The sequence below is a fragment of the Macrotis lagotis genome, chromosome 2, assembly GCF_037893015.1.
Source record: "Macrotis lagotis isolate mMagLag1 chromosome 2, bilby.v1.9.chrom.fasta, whole genome shotgun sequence".
Taxonomy (NCBI): Eukaryota; Metazoa; Chordata; class Mammalia; order Peramelemorphia; family Peramelidae; genus Macrotis; species Macrotis lagotis.
This window is the reverse complement of record NC_133659.1, coordinates 248,009,578-248,017,517: the sequence shown is the minus strand read 5'-3', so window position 1 is coordinate 248,017,517 and position 7,940 is coordinate 248,009,578. Positions and strand designations below refer to the sequence as shown.

At 33.6% G+C, this 7,940-nt stretch overlaps 1 pseudogene; it reads right to left on the bottom strand.

Annotated features, from left to right (window-relative positions):
* Positions 1–5,384: 5,384 nt before the first annotated feature.
* LOC141511582 (olfactory receptor 6C2-like) lies at positions 5,385–6,321 on the bottom strand (annotated as a pseudogene).
* Positions 6,322–7,940: the final 1,619 nt, after the last annotated feature.

Sequence of the window (7,940 nt, the reverse complement as noted above, 5' to 3'; positions counted from 1 at the left end):
TGATCATTCACAGACTAGAGCACAGGACAGAAGTATAATAACACTTCTCCTTATACAATATCACTTGTGAAGAACTGCTAACTTCAAAGGCCCTAGGAGTATCTGTGAAAACAATTGAATAGAACACCAAAAGTTTGGAACAGGACAGTGCAGCCTCCATCCTGGAAGCAGAGCACTATGGTAAGAAAGAATTAAAACTAATTAGGTTGGGAAAATGAGCAAACAATAGAAAAAATATGACAAAGAAATTTACCATGATAACAAGGAAATTAAAACACACAAAATGTGCTTCTGGTGGAGTTGTGAACTGATTCAAATATTCTGTAGAGAAATTTGGAACTACAGACAAAGGGCTATAAAACTATTCTTATGTTTTGACCTAGTAATGTCACTACAAAGTCTTTATCCCAAAGGAGATGCAAAACAAAAAGAAATGGGATCTATATGTATATTGGATATTTAAAGTAGCTCTTTCTAGTGATGGAATTGAAAATTGAGGGAATGTGCATCAGTTGAGGAATGGTTAAACAAATTGTGGCATGTGATTATGATAGAAAGCTAAGCTGCTATAGGAAATGATGAGCAGAATATAACAGCAAAAGAAAATGATAAATATTGTAGGTATTATATGAAAATGGGGACACTAATGCACCATTGGTGGAGTAGTGAACTGATACAATCAATCTGCAGAGCAATTTTGAACTAGGTCCAAAAGGTTATAAATCTATATGCATACTTTTGATCCAACAATATCACTCTTAGGTCTATATAACCAAAAAAAATCACAAAAAAAGAAAAAAAAAGATCCTCATATGCAATTGGAAATTGTGAGGGTACTAATAATTAGAAAATAGTTGAGTGAGTTGTGGCTTATGAATATAATGGGATATTATTGCTTTAAAAGAAATGATGAGCAGGCAGATTTCAGAAAAACCTGGAAAGACTTATATGAGGTGATGCCAAATAAAATGAGCAGAAACATGACAACATCATACACCTTCATAGCAAGATTGTACAATGATCATATATGATAGACATTTCTTTCAAGCAAAATAACAATCACAGACAGGATCTGTGAAAAAATGCAGATAAAGCACAGTATTTTCACCTTTAAAAATTTATTTTTTTCTGCTTTTTTCTTCTCATGGCTTTTCCTGTTTTGTTCTGTTGTTGTTGTCCTTCACAATTGAAGAAGACTATGATATCAAATGACTAATGATTTGACATGCATATTATGGTGATTATGATGAGAGGAATGTTGTGCAAAGGCATCCTCATTTTCTTTTCCGTAGTCATTATCACTCTATGACTTGATTTAATAGGAAACAGAGACTTCTGGTGATAACGTAAATGCTGTGCAGAGCTTGGTCTCATGGATATAGGTCTCTTATATCAGCAAGGCAACTAGGAATTCCAGAAATATTGGACAAAACAGCATTTTTGGTGACAACTTTGTGACAACACAGTATAGTTAACCTGTCTCTTGATGGTCTAATCATCAGCACGATACATTTAAAATTTTTTGACAATGCAGTCAAGCTAACTGGTCTCTCTATGATCTAATCATGAGTAAGATAATTTAAAGTGTGCTCATTCCAACTATTGTATCTTGAAACAGTCCTGTATTGTTATTTTTCATCATTACCTCCTGGACTGGGAGTCAATTACTTGTGTACCTTCTGTGTCTTCTGATTCTTCTTTCACAGCATGTCTAATACAGAAAAAATATTTACAGAATTATACACATATAATCTATATCAACTCACTTCCTATTTAAGGATGGGGAAAGGAAGTATGTAAGGGAGAAATTTTTTCAAAAATCAGTGTTGAAAATTATCATTTGTTGTACTTAAAGTTTTTATTTATTATGAGTTTTACAGTTTTCCCCTAATCTTACTTCCCTAGCTCAACCCCAGTCTTTACATTGCTTCCATGGTATACATTGATCCAAATTGAATGTAATGACAGAGAAATCATAACCTTAAAGAAGAAACATAAAGTATAAGAGATAGAAAGATCAGACAATAGAATATCAGGGTTTTTTCTAAATTAAAGTTAATAGTCCTTGATCTTTGTTGAAACTCCACAGTTCTTTCTCTGGATACAGATGGTATTCTCCATTGCAGACAGTCCCAAATTGTCCCTGATTGTTGCACTGATGGAATGAGTGAGTCCATTAAGGATGATCATCACTCCCATATTGCTGTTTGGGTGTACAGTGTTTTTCTGGTTCTGCTCATCTCATTCAGGATCAATTCATGCAAATCCCTCCAGGCTTCCCTGAATTCGCATCCCTCCTGGTTTCTAATAGAACAATAGTGTTCATAGACATACATATACCACAGTTTGCTAAACCATTCCCCAATTAAAGGACATTTACTTGATTTCTAATTCTTTGCCACCACAAACAGGGTTGCTATGAATAGAAAATTATCTTCAAATATAATTAGAAAGAAATAAAAAAGACTCAAATTTTATAAAAAAAGACTCACATGAGCAGCTGCAAAGTGAGATATACTGCTTCTAAAGTAAATATTGTAAGATGATCAGCTGTTAATGATTAAGCTTTTCTCAATGATACAATTACCATACAACATTCTGAAGGATGTATGATGAAGAATACTATCCATCTCCAGAAAAAGAACTGATGGTCTCTAAATACAGATTGAATCAGTCTTATATTTTGAATTTTTTCTTGACATTCCTTTTTATGACAAGTGCCTATATTTTCTGCAACATGATTATTATGGAAATATTTTGAATGCCAATATATCTATGACCCATAACAAATTGCTTGCTTTCTTAATGCAAGAGGGTGAGGAAGGTAAAAGGGAGATAATTTGGAACTCAAAGTTTTAAAAATGGATGTTGTAAATTGCTTTTACTTGCATTAGGAAAAATGAAATATTTAATAACAAAAATATGTCTCTATTAAAAAAGGAAAATAATAATTTAAACTTTTCTCTACTTTATAGTAATAGATACAATATTGTGTGGTTGTATTGTGAGATTTTGACTACAGAATTATTTTCTTTTATGCCACTTATAATTTGCTTCCTTTGAACTCAAAGTTTTAGATTTTGACTGTCATTCCTGAAAATTTTCATTGTTAAAATTTCTATTAAGAAATAACCAGGGTGGGGTGTGGCTAGGTGGTTCAGTGGATAGAGCACCACCGGCCCTGGAGTCAGGAGTACCTGAGTTCAAATCCGACCTCAGACACTTAATAATTACCTAGCTGTGTGGCCTTGGGCAAGCCACTTAACCCCATTGCCTTGCAACCCCCCCCCCCAAAAAATAATAACCAGGGTGGCTAGGTAGAGAAGTGGATAGAGCACTGGCCTTGGAGTCAGGAGTATCTGAGTTCAAAGCCAACCTCAGACACTTAATAATTACCTAGCCTTGTGGCCTTGGGTAAGCCACTTAAACCCATAGCCTTGAAAAATCTTAAAAAAAAATGACCAGAAGATTGCCCTTCTCCTCCCCCATTTTACATCATGCTTTGTTTCTAAGAATTCTGGTCTATTATCATTCATGATTTAAATATGGTATGAAGACCTTTGGTTTTGTTTTATATGTTTTTCTCTTTGTACAAGAGTCATTATTTTCAGGAAATTTATTTTTAGGCTGTGATTTTCTACCATCTATTCTAACATCATATTTCCTTGTCATTCTTTTTTTGTAAGAGGTTTCTCTATATGTTTCTTCATTTCTTTTAGGCCCTCTTGCTATTATTTAATCTAGGCCCTTTTTCCATTCAAGTTTTAATGAGATTACTTCCATCCTCAAGACTTTTCTCTTAGATGTCTCTTTGTCAAAAATAAATAATTCATATTATTTCTTTTCCATGGTTTTCTCACCTTAGTAGTCTCAGTGTCTCTATTGATATAAGGAGCTTGTACTAACATCAAGTTACTCTCCCACATTCCTGAATAGCATAATTGACAGATTCTGCCTTATCCTGAGTATGGTGGCCAATACTGGAAACCTTTTCCAAGGAACTCTAGCACTGATCCAAATCAGTCTAAGTCCTCCTTCTTACCATATAAGTCTACATCTCTCTCTATGTTAGACTTTACTGTAAAAATTTTTCAGTCTGTTCTAAGTTTAGAGTTACTGCACTCTAGTCACAAGGCTTTGGGATTACCTTGAGTGATCTTTGATTGGAGCAACTCCTTTGCCACTGACTATTTCCCTGGGGATGTGTTGCCCCAAGCACTTGACCTACAGCAGTTTGTATATTTCTAAAATTGTATAGGATTTTGTGGGCCTTTGTTATAGTCCCATGTTGAGTGGAAGCTTCTTTAAGAGATTCTGTTTGTTTTTCCAGTAAGTGGTAAATTTTTAGATTTAATTTGTAGTATGTGAGGGGGTAGAGGAAATGGTCTTCTCTAGGATCTGGCATACCTTCCCACTACTAACATGAAAGTGACTTGAATCCAGGTCTTAGATACCAAATTCAATTTATTTCTATTGCGATATATAGAGGTACATAGCAAAGGGAAGTAATATGGAATGTTTGAGTCACGAATAAATAAAAAACAGCCAAAATTCAAGGATAATGCACAAGTCAAGACCATAGGGTAAGACTGAGCTCTAATACTGGCAAATCAAATTTAAATAAGCATTTTTCTATCTAATAGGTTTAGAAAGGTCTTAGTTTCTGATAAGTATTGTCTAATTAGATATGTTCTTAACTATTGCATCTATATGAACAGTAATTATATTAGTTACATTAAGATCCAAATTGATCAGACTATGCTTATAATAATCACCATAAAATAAATTCCAGAAATCTGGAAAACATGTTTAGATGTAACTAAAAATAAAAGTATTTAGTATATAACCAAAGAGGTGAGAACGGATGATTCTAAGGCAGGAAAGGGGAAACTTTTTCCTGTTAAAATCTATTTAGATGTTTATCATTTGTCTGCTCTGTTTGGTCAAACATTAAATCAGTTCCCTTATAAAAGGTCCTAGATTTATTGAATTTTAAGTCCCCCTGTAGCTGTCATGGTACCACCAGATTGCTGGCTATATGGCCATGGGCTGGATGTTTCTCACCTCTGTTCTTAGAGGCCTTTAATTTTAAAAGTCTGTATTTCTACCAGTAGTTTCCTATATATGTTCTATCAAAAAAAAGAGTATGAGAGGGACTTCACAGAGTAGAATGCAAACAGAAGAGAGGTAAGCCTTGACCAATAACTATTTCAAGTGAAAAGCTTGCTTAATAATGTCAAGATGGCCAGATCACAGGTAAGTAGTGATTAATCAGAAGTGGAAAAAGTTGATTTTATTCTGGAAGGTGAATCAAGTTAGTTCATGTTTCCTTGTCACATTCATGTACCATTCCATGTATCATTTCACTTAGATTAAGGAGCCCTTTACATCTTTGGGAGATATGTGATTCTTTTGATTAAGTCCTTAAAAGCTTGTATGACTTGTTTGTTTCTCAGTGTATAAATAAAAGGGTTCATCATGGGGCAACTGAGGTCACAAGTACTGATACTACCTTATTCAAAGCAAGCTGTTCCTTCCCAGGAGGTTTGATGTAGACGAAGATGCAGGTACCATAAGTCATAGAGACAACAATCATGTGGGAAGAACAAATGGAGAAAGCCTTTTTTCTTTGATGAGCAGAGGGAAATCTCAGAATAGTCCTGATGATATACACATAAGATAGAACCAACAACACTAAGGTGATGAAAAATAACAACATAGCAAAGATTATAATCATCTTTTCTATTAAAGTTGTATCAGAACATGAGATCTTCAATAGGGGTGATGCATCACAACCAAAATGGTCAATGACATTGGAGTCACAGAATTCCAGCTCAAGACCCAGACTAAGTGGTGGCAGGATGATTATCAGTCCAGCCACCCAAGAACTCAGAAGGAGTTGATTATAAACTTTGTTGTTCATGATTGCTGTGTAATGCAGGGGTTTACAGATGGCTACATATCTATCATAGGACATAGTAGATAAAAGGAAAAGTTCTGTTGATCCCAAGAAAGTAATAAAAAATACTTGAGTTACACATGCATTATAGGTCACAGTATTGTCACCAGTAGACATGCTGTATAGATATCTGGGAATACAAGCACTTGTGAATAATAATTCTAAGAAGGAAAAATTTCGAAGGAAAAAGTACATGGGTGTTTTAAGGTGGGAATCAACCAAGGTGAGGGTGATGATGATCAAATTCCCTGTCACACAGAGAATGTAGGTAAGAAACAGAAAGATAAAAAGAAATACTTGCAACTGTGGATTATCTGTCAATACCCAAGAATGAAGACTGTTATCCTTGTATGATTTTGCATTCCACACTTCCAATTTTTGAATAATATATATATATATATATATATATATATATGAGAGAAAAGATTATATCTGAGATAAAGGATAGTAAAATGGGATATGGGCATTAAAACTTAGGAAGGCAATCTTCTGTCCTTTCTCTTTAAAACAATAGGAAATTCTACCAAAATTTTGTAGATACCTTATTATGCTAGAGGTATGAAATGTTTTGAAATTTTTTTGCCAGCAAATTCTAGTACCTGCTTTTCCAAAATCCCTCTTTCCACTCTATTTTTTCTAAATCTAAATTATAATCTGGATATTTCATTTCTTTCCAGTCTGAGTTTAATCACTTCCCAGCTGAGAATGAGATAAACACATCTGTTCTCTTCCTTATTAAGGAAAGTTGTCCAAAGACTTTCACATACCACTTTCTACCACTATAACCTACTGATTTCTCTTTGATCATCTATGGTTGACTCTGAACAGTACAAGATAAAGATTAAAGAATCTCTGAGATAAAATCTGTCCAGGGTTCATGATTCAAGAGACATTTAGTCATATAAGGCACCTATCCTTAATTTCAACTCTTCCAATGAACTCATCTCTAATTATTTATCTACTTCTCTAAATTATATATAACCTTTAGAGATTCAAAGACTTTACATGATGAAGGGAACTTATTAAACTTATCCAACCCTTACCCGAAAGATGTACTAAGTATAAGTCTCTGCTCAAAGACTATCTTAAAAATAGCAACCATTCTCTCACCGCCAAGTGACTGTTCTAGAATACTAAGTTTATGTGCTCAAATTGTTAAAATATTTTTAATTTGTTTTTACTTGACATTAAGCCTAAATTGATCTCTACAAAATTTTTCATATTGCTCTCTTAGTTTTGTTCTGTAAAGTCACATGCAATAAAAGTGATGAATTCTCCATTTATACAGCTCTTCAAATACTTGATGATGATTAAAATTATTTCCATATCCTCAAATCATTACTATCCCAAATTTTCTCATTTCCAGAATAAACATTTTTATTTTCACTCAACCCCTCTTTTGGCATGTACTCAAGACTTCTCTATAATTAAATGACCTTCTCTTGTCATTATGTCATTCAGAACTAAAATTAAATCAACAGGAGGTCTGACAAAAGAATACAATGATCCTTATTTCTATTGCTGCCTGCCCCAAATCACATCAACATTTGAACTGCCAGATCAACCCACTCACTCACATAAAATTTCTTTTTTTCCACATAAATTGCTAACCATAGCATTGTCATTCTGAATGTGAACGTGATTTTTGAAATCAGGTAAAATTGATTTTCTCTACTGAATTCCATCTTATATAAAATTCACCCTAGTGCTGTCAATATGTTTGCTTTCCAACATTATTGTTAAATAGTAATACTATCCATATTATGAATCAAGATCACTGGGTCTTTAGTTTATGGTTTTATTCTTTTCCCTTTATATAGGAAACTGTAACAACATTTGAACTTTTCAAATCTTATGAGATCTTTCTCTTTTCACAATGCCTCAAATGCAACTGTCAGGGTTACACCTACCAAGTATTTCAGTATTCAAGTCTACACATAATTCTAATTCATTAAATTTCTATTAATATCTCTATTACAGT